Source organism: Ochotona curzoniae, unplaced genomic scaffold, assembly GCF_017591425.1.
Source record: "Ochotona curzoniae isolate NIBS_2020 unplaced genomic scaffold, NIBS_Ocur_1.0 scaffold_4505, whole genome shotgun sequence".
Lineage (NCBI taxonomy): Eukaryota > Metazoa > Chordata > Mammalia > Lagomorpha > Ochotonidae > Ochotona > Ochotona curzoniae.
In genome coordinates, this window is record NW_024467118.1 from 4,311,965 (window position 1) to 4,336,068 (window position 24,104).

The following is a 24,104-nucleotide window of genomic DNA, read 5'->3' on the forward strand; positions in this document are numbered from 1 at the left end:
GACTCTATAACATCCATTCATTTTTTTCCTTTTTTCTTTTTCTTTTAATTAATTTTTAGCCTTAGACTTTTCACTTTTAATGGATTTAGCACAATTCATAGACACAGCTTAAGGCTGCAATGATTTCCCCTTTCACCTCAGTTTCCTCCCTCCCTTCCTCCCTGCCTCCATCTCTTCCTTCCTTCCTTCCTTCCTTCCTTCCTTCCTTCCTTCCTTCCTTCCTTCCTTCCTTCCTTCCTTCCTTCCTTCCTCCCTTCCTCCCTCCCTTCCTGTCTTCCTTCCTTCCTTCCTCCTTTCCTTCCTCCATTCCTTCTGTCCTTCCTTCCTTTCACCTGCTGTTTTGGTTTTGTTTTTTCACTTTCACATTTGTTAATTTTTTGCTCCCACATATATAGGAGCACATATGGTGTTTGTCTTTCTGTGTCCCACTTACTTCACTCAATTTTGTGTCCTCCAGTTGCATCATTTTGTATTGCTTCATTTGTAAAATTCATCCTTGTATATAAAGTATACAGGCACAGTATAATATTTATACCCATATTATTGAAATGATTACTGATGTTAAGCAAAAGACCATCTCTGTTATCTCTCATAGTGACACACTTTATGTGGTAAAAGTAAACATCTACTTTGAAGATTTACTGTCCTATGAATTCAGCTTTTCTTTTTTTCACAGTCCATATATAAGTGGGATCACACAATATTTTTTGTGCACCACTTATTTCACTCAAGACCGTGTCTTATAAGTTCTTCCATGTGTTTCAAATGCAAAATGTGCTTTTTAAAGGATGAGTAATATTATCTCTCACATTCTTGCAGTTATTATGTTCTCCAAATTTGAGTCTTTCATAATTTTGCTGTCTTCTTGTTGCTCTCAATTACATTATGCGTGACTTTTCTCCTAAATATTTGCCAGTTTATGAATTTGTCAGCTCTGTTGAATTGTCTACTCAAGCTATGATTTCAGATTTGTAAAATGTTCAATTAATGTATTGTTTATTTCTGTTTTTATTTTGTTGTTTCATTATATAACCCTGGTGTTCTCTTTCTTTCACTCATTTAGCAACATTTGTTCCCTGAAGACTATCCGAGAATTCTATTCTCTGAAGTTTGGGCAAAGCAGTTCAGCTGGGGTTTGGTAGATTGCATTTGGTCTGTCTCCTCACGTGAATGTAAGCTCCTCTGGGGGAATTTTTCTTGTTTTTTGTTATTGCTTTCCAAGATCAATGCCTGGTGCAAAACTGTTCTAGATAAATATTTATTGAAATATTAATAAATACTGGTTTGTTTCTTTGTGGGATTTGTAATTTTGGTCTGTAAATTTATGTTCAATTGCACTTTATATGCAAGTCTCCGGAGTGGTCTGGTTGAGATACATTGTGTGTTCATTTTTGTGGATGCTAGGATGTTCATTCTAGGCCCGCCTTTTGGTTTAAACTATTAGCTAAAGGCAATACTGTGAACTGTACCCTGAAACAAGTATAGAAACAGAATCACGGCGTAGAGAACCACACAACATATTTTCTTCTATATAATGCCCAGGTCAAGACATAAGAAGCTGAATCATAGCCATTTGAGAGTTTCACCTTTTTGCTTGAGTCTTAGTCTTGGGATTCTGCCAACTAAGACCTCTACGTGAACACCTTAATTCTTCCTTCCTTTCCTCAAGACCCCAAGAGCTTGCACCTGCCTCTGACAGCCTCCAGCCCACCCCTCACATTTCTGTGTTTTGGCCCCTTTTATCTTGTTATTAGCTCAACTCTAGGGCCAACAGAGTGGTGCTGCCCATTACTTCACAGTCTGAAATGCCTGCATCCCATACGAGTGCTAGTTCAAGTCCCACTTGGGCTGTTTCACTTTGGATCAAACTTCCCACTAAAGCACCTGGGAAAGCCACAGACGATGCCCCCTGGTTCATGTCATTTCTCTCCCAATTGATCACACTACTGACATCCCAAATTAATTTCAATAGGAATTTCATTTTCATTTGCTCTGTTGCTTTTTTCAACCAAGAATCCTTTTAGCTCCTGTTAGTAGTCTAGATGCCACTATGGTCTGAGATGAACAAGGGCTGGGGACAGGCGCAATATTTCGTTTTCACTGATTTTCTATAAATTCAGTATTTCTATATGCTATCTTACTCTTGCCCTGGACTATACGGAATATTACCTCCTCCCATGAGAGAATCAGCTGCTTTACTGTGCTTGTCAGCAGGTAGAGATCAAATTGTCAAGTAAATACCACTTATAACCTTTCAGGCACTTCTCATGTTTCTTGCCACCTCTCATAGCCCCACCTACAGCAGGACCTGTTGCCGCGAATTTACTGAACGCCTTTCCTCCGGAGTCTTTTCTGCTCCCACTACCTACTTCAGTTCTGCTGTGTCAAGTTTCAGTTTTCTGTGCTTTGCGAAGTCCATTACTGTCCGTCATCCAAATCACTACTTCCACAATTTTGTTAAATCCCAGATTGATGTTTCCTCCTGTTGTGTTACTCTCCAACTCCAAGCTTGTGTGCTAGCCACCACATGACAACCACAACATCTGGAGCGAGGTAAATTGAGGCAAGAATGATTTCCCCCCGTTCAACTAAAAGTCATGCTTTGAGTCTTGAATATTGAGCATGAGCAAATTAGAATAAAGAGATCGTGGAAAGAAACTGTTGAGATGAATGACAAGGAAATGGAAAGTGGAAGTCACAAGTTAAGACTGAGCTTGCAGTAATATGAGTTGAAGACGCAATTTGTTTCCCTTATCTGACATTAGTCAGCATTAGCATGCAAGCAGCAGTCGTGGTCTTCAAGTACTCTCATCTTCATGTCTGTTTCTTCCACGCTCCGTACCATGCCTCAGGACATATACAGACCTGATCATTTCCTTTAAATTGAGAAAAGTATCTCAGCTCACACAGAAAGCTCCATATAGACTTTGCATATTTGTTTCCTGTGAGTTATTAATTACCCACCCCTCCCACAATCCATATCTCATCTTGCTTTTCATACCCTCTGGCACCATCAATAAGCGCTCCATTTTGCTCACAGCCTCCTGATTTCAACTCTAAGACTAGCTTTCCCGCTCTACTTTAGTTTGAAAAAAGATGCCAGGTTTGCAGTACTGGTTGCACATGCAATGTCAACAATACGGTATTGAACACCCTTCTGTTCACAAACAACAGAGCAGGTAGCCCTGCCTACTGTTTTGCACACCTTGTTAGCTTTGAAAATATTTACTCCCATCCTGGCCTGTGTAGTATCCAATGTGGCAACTTTATGATAACTTGACAAAAGCTCTGGTTCTTCAAGTTACTTCATTCCTACTTGTCTAGATGTTGCATTGTGAGTCCACGTATCAGCAACAGAGGGCCAGGCATGATGGTTCAATTGGCTAATCCTCCACCTCCCAGGATCCCATCGAGGCACCAATTTGTTTCCCAGCTATTTCACATCCCACCCAGCTCCCTGTCTGCAGCTTGGGAAAGCAGCAGAGGATGGTCCAAAACCTTAAAGCCCTGTATCTTCATGGGAGACCCACAGGAAGTTCCTGGCTCTAGCTTTGGATGGACTTAGCTCTGGCCATTTCGGCCACTTGGGGAGTGAACCAGTGGGTGGAAGATCTTTCTCTTTGTGTCTCCTTCTCTCTGTAAACCTGCCTTTCCAATAAAAGTAAATAAATATTGATTGATTGTTGTTGCAGACATTTTCTAATGCATAATTTGCTTAATTAGGGACTGTGGTCCCACTCAGTTACAGAGTCTGACTTTTCTATATTCTAGTTCTCTTCTACTGAGGAGCCTAGAACAAATGTGAACCAGAGTAGGTTTTGGATGCGTTTTTCCTGACTTACCTGAGCACAAGGCACCCCCTTCACTAAGGCCTGGGTATTTCGCTCACCAGAGTTGGTTAGGCCCTTAGAAATCCCAGCAACTGGAATCTGAATTCTTTACTTTTTCATGCATAATTAAGTAAAAACTCATACTGAACTGTTCATAAGGGTAGCAAAGTAAAAAACAATCTGTTTTATGTCATGAAAACTATCATTTTGGCTATTGATCTTTTAGGACTTTTTTTTTTATTTGAAAGGGAGATATAAAAAAGAAGAAAACACAGAAAGATCTTCCATCTACTGACTCCTGGAGTAGCCACAGTTGTGGAGCTGAGCCAATCCAGAGCCAGGAGCTTCTTCTGGGTTTCCCACACAGGTGCAAGATCCCAAGGCTTTTGGCCATCCTTGACTGCTTTCCCAGGCCACAAACAGGAAGCTGGATGGGAAGTGGAGCATTTGGGACTTGAACCAGTGCCTCTATGGGATGCTGTTGCATGCGTAGTGAGAACCTGAGCGGCTAGGCTACCGTGCTAGACCCTATTTTGCTATTAAATAAGTATTCATTATTAGACTATTCCTGTTTATATTTTCTTGGAAATAGAGTATTGGTGACTCCAGAGAAGTAAAGTTTACATTGGTGTCAGTTTTCATGGAGAGCTGCAGCCTTTCCGGGCAAGTTCCAGGTCTTAACTTCACATTGGTGAAATCTCGAGTTCTTAGTATTGCAAGAACTCAGAACATCCCTGAACTGTTACTCTTTTTATTCTTTTTACTACCCATCAGCCATGAAGGCCCAGAAGGGATGCTTTTCACACTCCTTGGATGTTTTTAAAGGCATTTATTTTTATTATCCTAGTATTTATTATTCAAGATTTACCAGTTTTTGTGTAGGTTATTTTATAGTTGCTACATCATTTAACCTTCAGAATTGCTCATAAAATAGAAATGGAACATCTGAGTTATCCTTTAAGGAACGTTATAAGAGGTCAAGCCATGTTTCACAATAAGCACAGGGCTAGAGCTTGGTATTCTCATTGTTTAAAAGTTATATTTACTTACTTACATTGAAAGAATGGCAGAGAAAGTCATACAAACACATAGAAGGAGGGGGTGTGTAGAGAGAAAGATGTATGTGCTGGTTCACTCCCCAAATGGCCACAACACACAGGGATTCACCAGGCTGGAGCCAGGCACCAAAGCCTTCTCTGGCTCTCCCACATGGCTAGCAGGAACCTACATTCTAGCTCTCCCACATGGCTAGCAGGAACCTACATTCTAGAACCACCATTTGCTGCAACCCAGATTCATCAGCGGGGAGCTGGGATCACAAGTGGGATAACTGGAACTTGAACCCAAACTCTGAGTATCCTACATGACATCGGAACCCCCGAACCACGACGCCTGCCCAGAAACCACTATTATTAAATTCTGGGCTTTCCGGCTGCATATCACATTTTATTTTTTTAAAAAAAAATCAGTTTGATCCCTTATAAAATCAGAGACACTATTTAATTATAGTTTGGAAAAGTTTTGCTAATTAGCAAGAAAGTTATTAACACCCTAATGGTTTTTATGTGGTTTTATTCATACCTTCTCTCACAGTGACACTCCATACAGTGTAATAATACTATCTGGAAGAGGAGGCCCTGTATAACTCTAGTTTTCTAGTTTATTTTACTAAATTCACAAGTGGATACTGCTGGGTGTAATTCCGACAGGACTCTGAGAAGGGAGAGATTTGTGCTAGCTTGGAAGGCAATGGTGAGATTAGATTAGCACTGGGAGGAGTTGTGACACTAAAATACATATTTTAGTTTTATTGCATAACACAGAAAAACAAGATTACCTAATACCAATGTCTGCATAGAGCTAATTAATATATATGCAGCAGAAAAGGTGCTACAACCCACGTTATTCTAACTGTTTATACTGTATCGCTATCTCCCATGTTTGAGCTACCTTTAAAAAATCAATGCATGTGATGTTTAAGCATGAATTCTTGCTGGAAATTCCTCGGAAGTTCTGTATCATTTCATAATTAGTCTGGCCAGTTAATGATACCATCTGAAAGTGCTGATCTGAGACTTGTGGAGGGCGAGTCTACAGGGAAGAAATTCGTTATGTCTGCAGCTCGTGCCACTTACAGCAGTCATAAAAAGTCTCAGGACATAGGGAACCCCTCTTGGCAAGTTATGGAAAGCCATTAAAGTGTACTGAGTCAACTGAGCTGAAGAGCAGAAAACACCTTTATATATATAAATTATTTGAAAAACACCCACTCAAAGCACTTTTTTTTGCAAGTTCTCCAATTAAATATCTTTCTTGGAATGTAGCTTTCAGTGGCATGTTACCCAGCACCCCAAAACACATGCACACGTGTACACATTTTCAAAACTTTGCTAGATGTTCAACATACTGAGGTATCAAGAAACAGCAACGAAATAAAATGCTGTGAGCAGGGCAGAGTGTAAGCATCTTAAGTACCAGGTTACTGAATGATACTGCATTTTGTGATTATCCGTCCTCCCTGAATTCCAACTACCCTTCTTCGTAATCCTAACAGCAACAGATCAGATAAGAGCAAGTCACTGCCTCTGGTTCGTCCTCACCCGAGTACCATCTCCTAGTCTGTTAGAATCTGCGTCATCTCGTCCTTAGAGTAAATTTTAAAAAGATGTCTTGTGTACATGACTCGTGTTCGCCATTGCTATGCTTTCATCTTCGACCTCTTGATAGCGAGTGTCGTTAGGAATGGCGATCATGCAGTTATCTTTCAGGACTTTCCTGATATTTCATGAGAAGACTGATGTGCTGCTAGAGCAAGAGCATGGAGCTCTGTGTCTCCATCTGAGTGCTGACAAGTGGGGAAATGCTGTGTATATATAAGAACTGGGTAGCTTAAGAAACAGAAACACATCTTGTCATGATTTCCCTCCAGTCCAGGTTCAGCTTCTTCTGAAGACTCGCCCTGGCTTGTACATGACCACTGTCTGGCTGTGTTCTCACCGGATGTCTCTGTAATCACACGTACAAACTCATTCTACTTTTATTGCACCTATATTCACACACGATCACATTGTGAGGACCTGGGGGTTAGCACTTAAACACGCGAGTTTGGAGTACAGGATTGGGCACGCATTCCTGCACTGCTCTGAGCGTGAAGGTTCACGGTGTCCATGGCTAGGTTAGAGCTCCACCCGTCAGGCAGCAAATGCATCACGCATCTTTATCATTGCTTTTGCGTTCTTTTAAGATGTACTTGTTTTTGTTGACAAAGCAGATTTACAGAGAGAAGGAGAAACAGGAAGAGCTTCATCCATTCTTTCACTCCTCAAAAGGCTGCAGGGGCCCATGCTGAGATGACCCCCAAGTCAAGAGCCAGCAGTCTCTTCTGGGTCTCCCTCGTGGGTGCAGGTCCTAAGGCTTTGGGCCGTCCTCCACTGCTTTCCCAGGCCACAAGCAGGGAGCTGGATGGGACACGGAACCGCCAGAACACAAAGCTCGGTCCATACGGGATCCTGGAGCTTGAAGCGAGAAGCTTATCCAATTGAGCCATTATGTCAGACCCACATATCTTTATCTTTAATGAACTTTTTCCATCTCATTTTATAAACATTCATGAGCATTCTGTGAGGAATAGACTGATAATCTCTGAGTTCAGACACCAGAATAAGTTCACGTGGGTACACGTCACCTCCTCCGCTGTGACAGCCATCTTTGAGATTACAACCCTCCCGCACTCCCTGCTCTTTGTGCGGGACCGCTTCTGTCAACACGAGCCTCACAAAGGACGTTTGCACTTCCTGCTTCCGCGTGCCCACTGTCCAGGACAGAGGTGACACTTGATGCATGCTGCGTCCTGTGATTAAGCACCTCCCCACCTGGTGTTCCTTCAGTGACGCGCTTATGAGAAGGGGGCAACTGTTAGTATCTGAGTCCCTGGTCCTACAGTGGTGAGTGAAACACTAGCAAGCCCAGACCAAGCGCACTTGCCAGTAAAACTGAAATGCATGGTGCAGCCTTCGCTTTCCCTTGTGATTTTTCCCCCAATCCCCTACCTTGCCAACACCGATAATTGTGTTTCAGATAAAATGAAAGCTAGTATTGACAAGGTTCAACCATCCTGCCGTGTGATTTCTTAGGTACCTTATACACATTTTCAAATTTAATCCTCACAAACCCTAGGATATATACAACATTATGATCTTTATTTAATAGATAAACAGGAAGAGATAGAAACAATCATTTCCCCAGTAGGCTCTCAGAACTCAGAAGTCACAGAACCTAAATGCTTCTTTTATCCCCCATTTATTTCTATTCTGGCTATTTTTAATACATATTAAAATTAAGTTCTCTAGATATTTAATTAAAATGTGAAGGTGCTTCAAATAACCAAAGGAAAAATCAGATTACAAGATAAATGTATTTTGGTGCAAATTTCATGAAACTTCTTGTAGTTTTCTTTTCATGATACACACTTTCCAAGGATTTTTGCAGGATCGCTTGCGTCTTTTTGAAATCCTTTTAGTTTGCTAGATAAAAAATGGACAAGGCCATGATCTCTTCAGTCTGTACTATAATTGGAATCAGGAAAACTTTGATAAATAAAGAAACACAAACAAATGGATAAATTACAAAAAAATGTTAATAAGGTGATGTGGCAAGGAAGGACTTGGCAAGAATTTTAGATTGGGACAGTGGTCTGAAACATAGCTCTGAGTAGATGGCATTTTGATTTGCCCCGCCCCCCAAAAAGACCCAAAGGAGCATGCTGTGTTACCCTGGAAAAAAAGAAGCTTTGCAAGTCAGAAGAATGACGGGTACACAGATTCTAATGTAGGAGTAATATATGACCTACTTGAAAGCAAAGCAAAACTTATGGAACTGGAAAGCTACCGTCAGTCATGGGAGCTCCATGAGTGATAAGAAACAGCTATAGAAAGATACGCATGAACTACACGATGCAGCCCAAGTACAAGCAAGGCGTATGAGTTATGTTCTAAGCGTCAGCAGCGGATTTCAGATCCAGTTCAGGAATCATTGCAATGCTCCGTTAGGGCGGTCAGACACAGCTTGGTCAGGAGAGGGCCTGGTGAGGATGCAGACAAGATGAAGATGAATGTGGAAGTCCACCTGCTAACCGAGGTTGATTGGCAGCGGGAGGAGCTATGAAGCCCTTGTTTTTGAAGATAGATTTATTTGTTTATTGTTTGTATTGGAAAGACAGATACACAGAGAGAAGGAGTTGTAGGGAGAAGGATCTGTCTGCTGTTTCACTCCCCAAATGGCCTCAATGTCCAGAGCTCAGCTAATTTGGAGCCAGGAGCTTCCTCCAGGTTTCCCACATAGGTGCAGGGTCCTAAGGCTTTGGGCCATTTTCTACTGCTTTCCAAGGCCACAAGCAGGGAGCTGGATGGCAAGTGGAGTATCTGGGAAATGAACCAGTGACTACATGCAATCCCAGCCCAAGCAAAGCGAAGATTTAGCCAGTAGGCTGTTGTGCTGGGTGCAGCACTTAGGTTTGGTGTTAAGGCTCTCTGGGTGCCTGATGGCTCAGTTCTGTGATAGAAATGACTGGTACAGGTGAAAGTTGGGGTAGTGTAGCGAGAAGTTCAGCGTTCAGTTTAGGGTTTGTACTTTCTGAGAGACACCTGCCAGCTCAGCTGAGTAGATTCCACTGGATGCATGGATGTTCTCAATGATTCCCTGTCTTTTCCAGGTCCTTCTGTCTAACAGGCCGACAGTGGGACTCCTCTGGTTGGTTTAAGCAGTAAAGGGGACAGGATGTCAGACGTAAGATGTGAGTCCTAGTCTAGTCTTATGACTCAGTGGCCTGCTAAGAACCTCTCCCCTCTTCTGACCCAGCAGCCCCAACTGGATTGTCTTCCTGGGCTGCCTCTCTAGCTCTGCTCTTGGCCCTTGTCCTCTCAGGACCCCCTTTCCTGGAGTTCTGAGTGTGTTACCTCTCCTGAACATGTCTACATTTCCTGAAGTAGTCTTTAAAAAAATATATATATCTGCTAGAGGGCCTGGCATGCCTGGCATGATAGCCTAGTGGCTAAGGTTCTCATCTTGCACCCGCCAGGCAAGTGGGCAAAGTTTCATGTCCTGGCTGCTCCATTTCCCATCCAGCTCCCTGTGTGTGGCCAGGGAAAGCAGTCTGGGATAGCCCAAAGCCTTGGGACCCTGAACCCGGAAGAAGCTCCTGACTCCTGGCTTCAGATAGGTTTAGCTCCAGCCATTGTGGACACTTTGGGAGTGAATCAGCAGCCAAAAGATCTTCCTCTACTCTCTGTATATCTGCCTTTCCAATAAAAATTAATAAATCTTTTTAAAAATCACTATAATTATCTGAATTTTAACTTGATCGACATGAACCATCTCTTAATCGCCAGAGCCCTGGGTGATGCAACAGTAAACTGAGAAGGGAAGCCAATGTTGAAATGACGGAGTGGAGAGGCACAGGGAGGGGTAAAGTTGGGATTTAAGGCTTGGAAGTCCTTGTTTTAATGGCAGTGCAGTCGATAATTCTGGTTTAGTTGACACACAGAAAGTCTTCTGGACCACTCGAAGCCATGCTGGGAGGGTCAGCCATCTGTGCAGTTCTGCAAGGAGCACACTGACTTGCTGTCTCCCTCATGTGTGCTCGGTGTCCTCTAACTGCTGTCAGCCTTCATGCCAAGTGCACTATCACAGGATATCCAGGTAAACACACATATGCGGACAGTCATCTGGAGGACCTGTAGAGACTGTCATGCCGAGAAGTGAAGATACAATGCAGTGTGCATCTCTACTCTCAAAACTAAGATGGCCTCCCCATGGAACTGTTAAATACATCTTGACAATAGGATGCTGGACTGTCTACCATTGTCCATACCTGCAATGTCAGGACACACTTAAACAGCAGAATGATGGACTTCTGACTGTTCTGAACGAGCCACTGTACAGATAGGTTGTTATGCATAGGTTCAAGGGCATTGGTGATACAACCTCCGTCTCTTTCAATTGCAGAATCCAGACGTGAGGGTGGCTTTTTTTTTTTTTCATTCTTTTTGTTGCCTGCACATCTGTGCTGGATAATTCCTTTGTCTTCTTTGATAGCTTTTTCCTGGTTCATGGAACTCATTCCAACCAAGCAGATCATTATACTTTTGTAATAATATAGGGAAAATTATTAAGCGGGGGGAAGGCAGCTGGAGGGGGAGGGGAAATCCCAGAACCTATAAAACTGTATCATAAAATAATTTAAAAACTAAAAGGAAAAAACAATGACAGGTGACTAGTTGTTTTTTTTCCTTCTAAACCTCCACTCCAAACTAAAGTTCATTAAGTTCCTTTATCTCTTTAGTTTGCTCCACAGGATGCTGCTGGCTTATGGCAAGGACCATGAGCAAGTGGGAGTAAGCCCTATTTTTGACTATTTCGTGTTAAAATGTCCCTTTTAATCTTTATTTTCTTTACTTCTTTTTCTTTTTGAAAAAAGTAGTATATTGACAAATTTTCTATGTGAGATAAAACTTCCTCCAATTCACTGAGAATTCATTAAATCCGTACCTGTGAGTCGGCTCCCTTGCAAAGCCTGAGAGTGATGGGTTTCAGCCGGCTAGGTCTTTAGACTCAGGTTAGAGCACACAGGCAGACAATTACTGTTTAACACGGAAGCGTTTTGGGTATTAATAACTTGCTGAACATGAAAGGCAGCTGGAAGTCCTCAGTGTTCTATTAAGAAGAGCATGGCCAAGAGCTCATTTCCAAAGGGTCAAGAGAGCTTCTTGGGGCTCAGGATTAATTACATGAGACCTGTCTCTCTCATTACCACACCAACTGGTGGCTGCTATTATTTAATTGGATCTGTTGTTGTTTAATTTCCTTTATATTCTGAAGAGGAATTAGCGGTGTGAGCGGAAGTTGGCTGTCACTTTCGGAAGTTTTCCTAGGACTTCCCCACAGCCTATCAGTGTGGTTTTTGAGGCTTGAGTAACTCTTCTGTCTCTCCCAGGACTGGTGCCTGGGTTAACACAGCAGGTGCCTCACCCATGGGTGGAACCCCCAGGAATCCTTTTGTCTAGTCCAGGATTCTGAATACATGACACGGGCACCTTCTCAGGAGTGCAGGGCTCCTTGAGGCCATTATCTAGCAGCTTCAAAAACAGATCTTATCCGTACTCTAAATTGGGAAGTCTCAATTTTGCATTCCACAGAGTTCATGCACCTTTCCACTTTGACAGCTCCATAAATCCTGCGGTGTGAGGTTTACAAATCCCCACCACCTGTTTTGATACTTAGGAAATCAGAATTCTGAAAAGTCAGAAATGGACAGAAATTTCAGAGGCGTTCTAGCCAAGACCCTTCACTTTCCTGAGAGGAGAAGAGATGCAAAGGAGAGAAAGCCAGTAACAGAATCACAATCTCCTCATGCCCAAGCTGAAAGTTGCACATTGACAAAGCAGTGTTGTGACCTTGGCCTTGAATCACATCTTAGGTCATACTAATATTTCCACCCTCAAGAGAAAATAAGATGCATGTTTATGTCTATTTCATTTAATTATGAAATAAATATGCAAAATGTTAGAAACCGTTAAATCTGGATGAGTGAATATTTTAAAACAGTGCTTCTCAAGCATTCAGTTCTACATGCTTATATGGGATCTTGTTAAAATGCAGACTCTGGGTCAGTGAGTCCAGGCGAGGCCTGCAATTATAACACATTCCCTCATGAGGCCACCGTGCAGGTCCAGATCCTGTCCTGAGACCCTCAGCACAGCAAAGATTTAGAAAAGGGTCAGTTTGCATTGTAATTGCATCATCCCCCGTGGAGGATATTTGATCATCTTTATACTTCATCCTAGAGTCCCTTCCCCTGTCTTCCACTAGCTCTGATTGTCATCGGGCCAGCCCCTCCTCCCACATGCAGGGACATTAAGCCTGCCTAAGCCTTCCCTATGTCTCCGCATGGGGCTTGTATTCTAGGAGAGGTCCTTAACTCCTGTCAGAGTCTAATGTTCTAGACATTGATTCTGGTGTAGGGGAGGGCTTTGGCTCCTGGTGTGACCCTCCACCAAGGTATGGGCTTGCGTTCTGTGTGGGGGTTGTGACCCAAGTGTCAATTTGTGGTCCTAACATGATACCATCATCTGAGTGTGATTTTGTGTTCCAAGGTGTGGGCATGTGTTCTCAGCATCAGTTAGTGGCCCTGTTGCAGGACTGTGATCGGTCTAGATGAGAGCTTGTGACCCATCTGTGGGCTCTGGCCCTGGCCCAACAGCACATCTTACCATGTGGCTGTAGCCATGAGAAGCACTGCAAAGCGTCTTAGTGTTGCTGGGAAGTATACATTCATTTCTGTTGCACTGCTGAGAGGGCAAATATAACCCTGAAGCTCAGTAGAAATGACGTTTTTCAGACATGTGTCTCGGAGGTGCCTAGGAAGGAGTTTGTGGAGAGACAATGTGTAGATGCTGAGGACAGGCTGAGCACCTGCATCCAGTAACACCTGCGCTAGATCAGCCCATGGACTTTCATTGTATGAGCCAATACAGTCCTGTCTTTAGCTTGAGCTAAAATACTGTCACTTGCAACCAGAGCAGTTCTGGTTATTATGGCTCCTATAAAGAAGGATTAGAAGGGCCCAGTGTGGTGACCTAGCGGCTAAAGCCCTTGCCTTGAATGTGTCAGGATCCCATATGGGCGCCGGTTCTAATCCTGGCAGCTCCACTTCCCATCCAGCTCCCTGCTGGTAGCCTGGAAAGGCAGCTGAGCACCGCCCAAAGCCTTGGGACCCTGTCTCCTGGCTTCAGATCGGCACAGTATCAGCCATTGCAGTCACTTGGGGAGTGAATCATCGGACAGAAGATCTTCCTCTCTGTCTCCTCCTCTGTGTTTAACTGACTTTGCAATAAAAATAAACAAATCTGTAAAAATAAAAGGTGGAAAGAAGGATTAGGAAGATTACAGATTTTATGTCAACTCCTTCCAAAGGTTAAATCCAATCCAGGACTCTCTAGACTTTCAAAAGTTGTAGATCTTCATGTCTTGCAAAATATCTTACTATATCCCAGATGCTTGCACAGACAGAGAAACCAAAGGCCTGAGGTCCCTCACCCTGAGCCCCTAGACTCTTCGGAGTTCCGTGAATCTTCCTCCTTACTCATGCATCCTTATAAGAGGGTGTGTTGTTTGGCATTCCTCTGTCCTCTTGCATCATAAACTCATCTCAAGACAGGGCCATGCCCTTAGGCACACTGAGGTCCAAGGCCTGCCCTTGCCTCCGGCTGCTTGCATGACCTGGAGAATTAACGTCACATTTCACAGTTTATTATGCTGTATTTGTAGGTCATGGGACAGGAATCTGTTCCTACCAGCCGCTGTGCACGTTAGGTCTCTGCATAGGCTCACGGGCATGTATGACACAACTTCCTTCTCTTCTGTCAATTTCAGAATCCGGACCTTTTTTCTTTTTTCATTATTACTATTTTTTTCCTGCCTGCACATCTGCACTGGATAATTCCTTTGTCTTCTTTGATAGCTGTTTCCTGGTTCATGGATTTCATTCCAACCAAGCAGATCATGAATTAAATTCTTCTCTCTTCCTAGATTCTTTCCTTAGCCCCAAATATGAGTGTTTCCATGAGCATGATGCAGCTGTAATCTTAAAGTGAAGCACAAATGTACAGACAAGAAGGTTATGAAAACATGCTTTTCCAAAAGGAGCCATAATAACATTATTTGGGAATCCCTGCTTGGAGCCAGCTAGAAACTATGACTGGCATTCATATCTGGTGAAAGCCGGGGCTCCTCCCAAAGCATTCTTGCTTGGAAGGTGTTAGGGAGCATATGAGGAACCCCAAGGCCCATTGTGTTTGTAGGTTTTGCACCTGCAGTGATGCTATTAGCAGTCTGGAAACTGGAAATCAGATGTAGTGTGAGGTCCTTGGGTCACTGACAGCATGCTCTTAGAAGTTGATTCTCGAGGGACTCCCTTACAGTTTTGCCAGTGGTAAAACCCAAGTTTGACACCTCCAATTATTTGTGTGCTCTGGTTCAAAATACCTTGGGTTCCCACCTGTACCATCAGCAATTCATCATGAGGTCCTCTCCAAAGCCTAGTCATTTCAGGCATCATGCCCCAAACCTCCAAAATTCTGAACTAAATAAACAATTTTCTGCTTAAGTAGGTTATGAGAGGTATTTCCTTAATGGGCCATGAAGCTGACTGATACAGAAAATGTGACCACCCCACATAGCAGCTGTGTTGTCTGGTTGATCAGTAAGCATCCTGCACAAAGAGCTTTGGGAGGGAGAAGCCTGGAGCAGAGGCCCCTGGACACTTTCTTGCCCTCCCTGCTTGTCTTCTGTGTTTTGGAAAAAAAGACATTCCATTGTAGGCTATGTGTCACAGGGCAGTGGCTCACAGAACACCAGCATCCTGCTCAACAACCCCCACGAGGCTGCAGTAACTTTCCAGTGCTTTTCAAGCCAATCCTGTACACAAATCCTGAAAGAGGCGTCTCATACTCGCCTTGCCACAGACATCTCGGAAGTAAAGTGTGGCATCCATGGGAGACCACCTCAAAGGTAGATATTCTAGGATGAAGAAGAAACCAAAGGGAACATCCAGGAGTTACACAGGAAGCAAAACAGAAAAGCTGACAGAAAGGATGAGGAACCCAGAGGAATATGTTCCGTTAATATGAAATGCTTTCCCAGCGGGTCTCTCTGTGCCACTCTTGCTTCTTGCCAACCTGCTATAAAATGTAAATGTGTTCCTGTGGCTCCCTCGCTAAAAGCCCTCAATGCTTCTCCCGAATGTTGGTGTCAAATCCACACTCTTTGTAGCTTCCTGCACTTCAGATTCAGTTCCTCCTCTCCACCTTTTGAACATGGCAGCCACACATCTTTGCATTTGCTTCATGAAATGTCTCTTTTTCAGAACTCTCTGCTATAGAGATGAGTCATGCGATAGCAATAACAACAAGCATCAAGTCAATCACACCAGCAGTGGTTTCTTACTCCCTTTAGTGTCCACTTTATGTGACACATGTATAGTTTTACATTCATCCTTCCACAGCAACTTCAAGGTCATCGGGGACTGATACACCTGTTCCAGGTGATGTCACTAGGAAATAAAGAAACTAGGATGTTAAGCCAAGTTGTGTTGCCAGATAAAATATCAGTGGCCTCAAAAAGTTCTCATAAATGTGTAGTATGGAAACAAAACATTTTTAGGGTCTGGCATGATAGTCTAGTGGTTAAAGACCTCACCTTGCATGCACCAGGATCCCATACCCTTTCTTCCTCCTGCATGTGGTGTTTCCCAGCAGATTCCCCAGGCTGAGGCCATGCAACTTATCTGTGCCCATGGCCTTCCCTCCTGATGCTGTAGCTCTCCTGCCCACCTGCTCTACAGTGATCTGTCCTCTAGGTTGTCAGTTTCATGAGGATGATGCCTCTCACTCATTTATGGGTATGACAGCCCAATATCTGCCATGCTGTGCGTGACAATAAATGTCATGGCAGGTGTTTGATATCATGTGGATTGTGAAGGCAGCAGCTAAAAGGTCACTTGGGACACCCGAGTGTACCTAAATGGTGTTCCGACTCTGCTCCTCTTTGATACGCACCCTGGAAGATAGCAGATAGTGACTTGAGTACGAGTGTCCATGTCATACAGGAGACCTGCGCTGTCCCCAATTCCTAGGTTTAGTCTGGCGCAGCTACAGCTGCTATGAGTGTCTGGGGGATAAACGAGTGCGTGAGATCTCTCTCTCCTTCTTTCAAATAAATAGGATTATTTGTTTAAAAGTTCTCTCCTCCAAAATGAAATAAACGTCTGCTGAATATTTAAGATGTGACTGATGGAGGCCCAGAATAGGCTCCCAAGAAGACAATATCACTGAGAAATTAATGGGCAGTGAGGACGCCCAGCACCTGTATGCATCTGCTTCCAGTGCAGGCACTCATTTTAGCAACTGCTTCAGCATTCTGTAAACAGAGAGCTTACACATCATATTTCTTTCTGGCAAGCATCACTGACACCACATGATGGATTTCCTGAAATCTACAAGGAACATGGGCATCCTCTCATTCTGAGCGAGAAACAGAATTGGTAATAATTGTCACCACCAGGAGTAGACAGGTCTCCCCACTGCTGGCCCCCTTGGTCTGTCTCTCAGAGATGGCACCCCTGTCACCTCCTGAGATTATTAGGTATAAGATGAGAAAGCCCTTCCTTGGATAGGTGAGGATTCAGTGTGTGAGGGGGTGTGACACAGCACCATGAGGAGTCCCTCATGCTCAAGGATACATGAGCTCAAACAGCAGGAACTATGTCAGAACCCCTCCGCACCAAAAGGTACCACTTGTGGTTAACACTGTGCTGGGGTAGCTGGGACCCTTCTTTTTCATAACAACTCTATGAAGTGAGTACATTTACTTTAATTCCCATCTGATAGATGAAAAAGTTGAGGCACAGAGAAATTTCTTAACTTTATAAGGTTAATCATTTAATGTGAAACAAATTTTATAATTTCTAATATAATTATATTAATTTATTCACTGAGCATCAGTTTTCAGGCATCATGGGAAGAAATGAATGATATTTTTGGCCTTTAGAAAAGTCAATCATGTAAATATGAGAATGGTATCGTCACAGGACGTGACAGGATAAGCTCGGGACCCACGGGTCAGTTCAAGAAAGGAAGCAAACAAGAACTGCTCTACTCAGGTGCTCAGAAAATATCCCCTGGCACTTTATCAGGTGCTGGGATTAAGGTGGCAAACAAAGTAGATGCATTTCACCTGCAAGAGTGGGACACTTCTCAAGGAAAGTAAAGCCAGGAGCCAACCAACCAAGCCAGGGGTGGAGTGGCTATCTAGTATTCTAGGCCATGGGAACATAATGGTACAAGCCTCAGCAGAGAAAAATACAAAGGCAGAACTGGAGGGATAAGCATCGCCTGGCATGTGGGACCTTGCAAGCTGCATTGAGGAGCTAGGATTTGTGGGTGTTTGAAAAGCAGAGAAAATGGTTGTCGGAGGAAAGAAAAGATGACTGCCAACTCACACAGAGCGTTTCTGTACTCCTGGGAGAGTGGCTTAACCTCTCTTGCCTCAGGTCTCCCACCTGCAGATGGGGACATTAATAAGACCCACCACCTGGAACTCATGAGGAGAATCCCCTTAGAGGTTGGCATAGTGGCTGAACATCTAATTACCAGCCATCATTTTCATTATAATTTGATTATCATTACCGCCCTACTATTTTTCATCATTTGTTTTTGAGGAACCAACGACAATGCAGCCAGAATGACACTAAATACCTGGAAGGTTTTGGAACACATGTCGCTTCCTTTACACCTTGTGCATAAAGACATGAGCCCCTTGTACATTCCAGGTAGGAAATGACCAGAGGATTGCCTCATGCAGAAATGCAGAGAGGAAACTGGACCTCTGAGAATGGGAAAAGTCCAGTTTGGGGGCTCATCTCCAGGCAGGATTGCCTGCGGTGAGAGGAAGGGCCCATAGCAGCAATATGAACAAAGAGAAGCCAAACTGCATGGATTCTGATAGTCCAATGTCTGAATCATAATGTGTGCTCTCAAAGATGACTAATCTAATGCCTACATGTGGAATGCAAATAGACCCTAAACACCTGAAACCCATTTTATGTGATTCTTTGGCTGCCACACAAAGCCTCCAGCCTCTGCGCCATCCAGCATCGTGGCATAGCTGATGAAGCTGCTGCCCGTGGTGGCAGCATCCCATATGGATGCTAACTGGAGTCCCAACTGCTCCACTTCCCTTCCAGTTCCCTACTTATGGTCTGAGACAGCAGCTGAGGATGGTCAGTAGCTTGAGCACCTGCACCCACTTGAGGGATCTGGAAGAAGCTGCTGAGTCAGGTTTCAGACCAGCCCAGTCGCAGTATTCTTGTCATTTGGATGAATAAGGCAGTGGAGAAAAGAACAGAAAATCTGTGTGTGTGTGTGTGTGTGTGTGTCTGTCTGTCTGTCTTTCTCTTCCCCTCTTTCTTAAATAAGTCAAGTATTGCATCAGATGCTAAGTATAGCCTATAGTTGACTCTCATGAGTAAGAATGAGAGTGATCTTATCTTTATCATCATCTCCCATATTAATTCTCACAGTCACTTTACCCTTAAATCTCAAAAATAACAGGTCAGTGGACAAGAAGTAAGAAAAGTCTGAATCTTGACTATCCTGGACCCAGGCTCCGCATCAGCCTCTGTGCTCATCTCCCCTTGCCAGCAGGAGATAGCTGCCAAGAGTTCCCTGGCACTGCCCTTTCCGGTCCCCACGCTGACATGTATGCTATCCTTGGAGGAAGACAGGATTTTTCCCTGATGGAAAAGGAATCTGAGGTTCAGGAAAATGAAATGAAGCCTACTCATTACTAGGTAATATTAATATCACAATGACAGTATTTAAAGGGCCACTGCCGATGTAGCTCATGCTGATGGAATTCCACCTGTGATAAACTTTCTCGGCCTGAATTCTGAGGAGAGGAAGGCAGTGTGAGTGCCCAGGCAGCGGCAGAGGGAAGCTGAGCAAGACGGCTGCAAAAGGCTGCAAGTCTTTTGATGGGGTTTCCTACCTGTGCGCTATGGGATCCAAGTGCAAGGCCTCGGGTCTTACCCTTTCCTGATTTCCTTAGTCTCTGTTTGGGACTTTCCAATACGCAGAAGTAACACAACGTGAGCATGGCTGCAGATCGATGGCTTGAGGGTTGTTCTGTCACTTATTGACCCAACAATTTTCAGAAGTTCTCTAGCCACTTTGGTTTGTGCATCTACAAAAACAGAACACTAACTACCAGAACACATTATAGCCAGGGTGGTCTCAGATGCAGATATTAACATTTGGGTGCTCAAGTTCATTCCAAACCTACTCATTCAGAACCTGCATGTGGCAAAGTCTCCGGGGACCACTGAGCACTTTCCCCTACGTGGCAGTCACCTTCAACAGAACCATGTAAGCACTTTGTTACAAGGCAGATTCCTGGTGCCTACGGATGCTCATCAGAGAGCATAGAGTCTAACTTCCTAGGCATACCACACCCAAGGAATGTTCAGCAAATTCCTCCCTGCCCTGGTTCTGAAAAGAATGCCAGAAACAGGTGTAAAAGAGAGAATCCCTTCAAGTGGTGAAAATCCTGTGTCCCTGAAACATTATGTCTTCTTACCAAGTTTGTGAAGTATCCTTGCCCTTGTGCTGGTAAGTGTTCACTGAAAAAGCAGCTTAGAGCCAGAGCTCATTGTGAGCAGCCATGTGAAATCTATTGGAGTCCTTAAGTTTGGACCATAACCAGTGCCTATGCAGGTGCTTTCTAACACTCAATGAGTTTGAATTTGTTGTTTTTTGAGTAACCAGTTTCTCCAAAGCTAGAAAACCCAAGGTGACCTCTGAGACAGGAAGCTATACTCTGGATACCCTTTCATTTCTGAAGCATCCAGACCAGGACTACAGCCTCGGGCCACAGCACGTTCCTAGGTCCTTGTTTCTTGGCCACTCCTTGTCTCAACCAGAATCCAGTTGGGAAGAACAGCGTCAAGTGGCCCCCTGCCTTGCAGTGCTCCCAGGGCAACATTGCTTATTCCTTTCTTTGCAATTCTTAGTCACTCACACTTTGACACACATTCTCCTACCCGCATACTTGCTCTTTGGAGGCACAGCTGCAAAGTGCCTTCCCCGCTTAGCGTCCGATGACCAACCCAGTATTTAGCATCAAGAAACATGCAAGCTTATTTCAGCAGTGAAGAGTGACGAACAGAAGAGCAGCTTCCTACTGAATGAAGCGCCAGTCATCACCTGGAGGAGATGCTTAACGAGGTGTCTTCTTAGGAGCTCATCTACCTGGGCAGGTAGCTTGTCCAAAGTCTACAAAGAACACGGGTGCCCCAACTTGAGAAATCTGTTTTAGCCCCACCTGTAATTCCTTACTCTGCCATTCTCCAAGTTACAAAGCCATGACTTGAGAAACAAACAAGCAAACAAAAATTCCACTGCAAGCAGATATCTGTGAATAGAGTCTTAGGCAGGCCAGTCTCTGAACTTTCTAGACTAAGTGTACTCGGGGCCTCCTAACACTCAAACGATAGGCAAGTTCCTCTGGAGGATTATTTGAGAGTATTCTCTAAGCCTCAGGTTTTCTTTCCATAAAATGGGGATAGAAATAGTTGCCCTTATAGTATTTTTGTGAGGATATAAAGCAACCTTTATATCCTGGCGTGGTACATGACACCAAAAGCCCAGATTTGCTCCCAGAGCTCAGGCTGTCACCTGCCTGCTTCTGTGTATCAACTTCCTTTTGGCAAGTCCTAACCTGTCCTGCCTCTTGCAAAGTTCTCACTTTTCAAGACCCAGATCAAAGCCACCTACTTAAGCATTCAAGGGTATCCTCCTTGTAAGGTTAAATCCGATTCTCAGGCTGCAAAAGGAAACAACACGTCCTGCTCTCCCTACGGCTCAGTCACTGATCTGCAAAGAATCTGATCAGCTGCCTGCCTTGCCAGCGGGTGTCATTTTGAAGTGATTTTCCATGAGAGATCACACTATATCGATCCGGAGGGAGGCCAGAGGCCCTGAATGTTAAGAAGTGAGGACTGGGTGCTGGGATGAGAGAAAGGAAGTTGCTAAGGTTGCCTCATAACAGCCAGCCAAGGTGGGGGGAGCGTGAGCTTAGTGGATTTCACTTTTGCAGGAAACCACAGAACAAGGTCTCCATCTGCTGCGTCTGCCCTCTGCACTGTCAGTGGCTCTGACTTGGAGGCCACATCCATTCAGTGTGGAACCCCTCAGGACACCCATCTTCTGACCCTTATGGTGGGTGGAGTCATATTACACAGGAACTGCAGGTGGTAAAGAAGTGGTTTCTGGCAGGTAGATGGGACCGCACACCGCGAGAGCTTCAGAAAGCTCTTGCCCCAAGTAACCAGGCAAAAGTCTCATTTCCACAAAAGTTGTCTTTCACACCCAGACCCGACTCTGGTGTAGCTGAACTTTGGTTACAACCAAAGTCAGGACAACAGCCTTCAAACTAAAGTCTGAGAACTAACTGGCTGAGAACTTTCGTTGATGTTAGTGCTAAGATGGCCGCCACAGGGGCAGCTAAAGCCTAATCGCTAGGTGGTGTATGGACCTCGGCACGCTCCCATGAGGCACCTGTGCGAGTCCACGTCCATGGCCTGCATTTGCTGACAAGTGCTTCTGCTCTTCCATGTTCATTTCTCCTGAGACAGAAAGCAAACAAACAAATAAAAAACAATAAACAAACAAAACTTTTCTTCTCATTTTGGGGCAAAAACTTTGGAAATGATTCCCCGTATTGTCCTTATGTGTTACAGAATTGTCTTGTAACAGGCTTCGATTTTTGCTTATCAAGAAGCAGACCCACCCTGGTGTGGGTAACAGAAGCTAGGAAGTGTGAAGCCTTCATTGCCAGCAATGCCTTCAGCAAAGCTTTGTCTCGTAACATTCCTATCCCCACTCCATCTCCGTGACGTCATGGAGCGGGAAGAGGAATCACATTTGGATTTCCTGTACGTGACACACACTGAAGGTACCTTACAGTGATACCCTCCAAGCAGCTCGATGAGATAAGAATCTGAGAGGTGGTCTGAGGATTAGGGAGTACACACTTCTTCCCTGTGGTCATACCACTGATGATGATATAGATACGAATTGATTAGTTCTTGGATACTATTCCTTTACAAAAGTGTGTCCTTTCTACAATCCCACATAGAGAGTGTCAAGGGTAGCAACATTTTATCATTGAGATATGGTACTATGTTAGGGTTAAACAGGAGCCCGGCACTTCTAGACTTTAGATGGATCCCAAAGCTCCCATGCCTCGGTGTCGTTATCTGTACCATAGAGATTATACGCCATGTTTGTCATGTGCTTACAACCATGTATGATTGTTTTGAGGTGCTATCTTGACATCAGGGAACTTCAGCAATATGCCAAGCCTCATGGCGGGCCAAAGGATCAAACTGTGGACAGCTGTCTGAAAGCTGGCCTCTCGGGCAGTAAGAAACCATCTTGGAGTCCAAGATAGTCAAAATACGCGAGCTCTCCCTCTTTCCCAAACTCCCTGGATTTAATGTGCTCACACCTGTGTGAGCTACTTTCAATAGGAACATCTCTCTCTAAAATGTCGCATTTGCATTCTGTGCCTGGGAAGTTTGGGTTAATTATAAAAACTGCTAAAATTTTGGTTCATAGAGATAACACGTATGCTGCATAATCTTAAAAGACTGAGCTACTGCAGAGGGGGCCTCACAAGGGTTAACACAAGGGAAAAAAATGAATCTCAGAGGGCGAGGAGGAAGTGACAAAGTGAACGCAGAGATAAGAGCTGGCTTTGAAATTCATTCCGATGTCTGCTTTGTTGCTCTTGACATAATATCCTAAAAGGTAATCACCTTGTTTGTCGAAATACGAAGGTTCATTAATCATGCGTCAGTATTATTAGTTAGAATTACTTACTGTACTTTGTTAAGATGCTATCTCAAACACGAGAAAGTGTAAAGTTATATGAAGCCTTTTATCAGTATTGCATAGAAAATGTAAGAATATACCCAGAGAAAGTCTCTGTTATTTTTTCGGCATACATTTTATATACCTGAAACAAAATATGTTCATTGCCTAGTACTCCATATTATGGCATATCAACTACCCAATTTTTCCTCTTAAAAACAATGGTAGTTTTCAATTTTAAAGACCAAATAAGAGTGGGTTTAATTTTGTGCTTAAGCTACTTGATGTCTGTTTCGAGGTTAACAAAGAGGCCTGTTTTCCTCTAAATCACACCTGTTACTGTTTTGCCAATTGACTGTCATATTGTTGACTTGAATTATTACTTAAATTACAAGGAACAAAAAAGTCCTTAAGACATTTTCTGGTGTTATTATTTCAATCCTGGCATCCTGGGTTGAGCCCTGAAATCACAGAGAACCAAATGTCAGTGCAACACAGAGGGACAGTGTTGTGTGGCAGCAGGCCAGTCTGCTGTTGGAATCATGAGTGTTCCACCGCCAATACAGCTCCCTGCTGAAGCACGTGGAATCGCAGCAGGTGTCAGCCGAGTAGCCTTTCCTTCCAGGCGGGAGACCTGAATGGAGCTCCAGTTTCCTGGCTTTGGGTTGGCTCAGCCTTCACTTGTTTCAGGCATTTGGGATGTGAACCAGAGGATGAAAAATCTCCCGCTCTCATACACTCTCTTGTAACTCTGTCACTGTCTTTCAGATAAATCAACAACTCTTTCTAA